This window comes from Mycetomoellerius zeteki, unplaced genomic scaffold, assembly GCF_001594055.1.
Source record: "Mycetomoellerius zeteki isolate Tzet28-1 unplaced genomic scaffold, Tzet1.0 scaffold302, whole genome shotgun sequence".
In the NCBI taxonomy this organism is placed as follows: domain Eukaryota; kingdom Metazoa; phylum Arthropoda; class Insecta; order Hymenoptera; family Formicidae; genus Mycetomoellerius; species Mycetomoellerius zeteki.
In genome coordinates this window covers 1-282 of record NW_017257286.1, presented here as the reverse complement: position 1 = coordinate 282, position 282 = coordinate 1, and positions in this window count along the sequence as shown.

The window sequence follows — 282 nt, the reverse complement described above, 5'->3', positions numbered from 1 at the left end:
CACATGTCTGTGAGGTATGTGTTTTAAAATTATCGTTATCATTTTTTCCAATTATTTTTCATTTGGGTGTTTTTTTTTCATTTTTACATTTCTGTATTTTTAAATATGCTGCATTTTAGATTTGCGGCAAAGCTTTTCTTCATAAACATTACCTAGATGACCACAGACTTATACATAACGATGAAAGGCAGTTCGTGTGTCCAGTGTGTGGCAAGGACTACAAGCAAAGATCTACACTTTGGCAACACATAAGGCGAAATAAGGTCATTCATGATATAATGT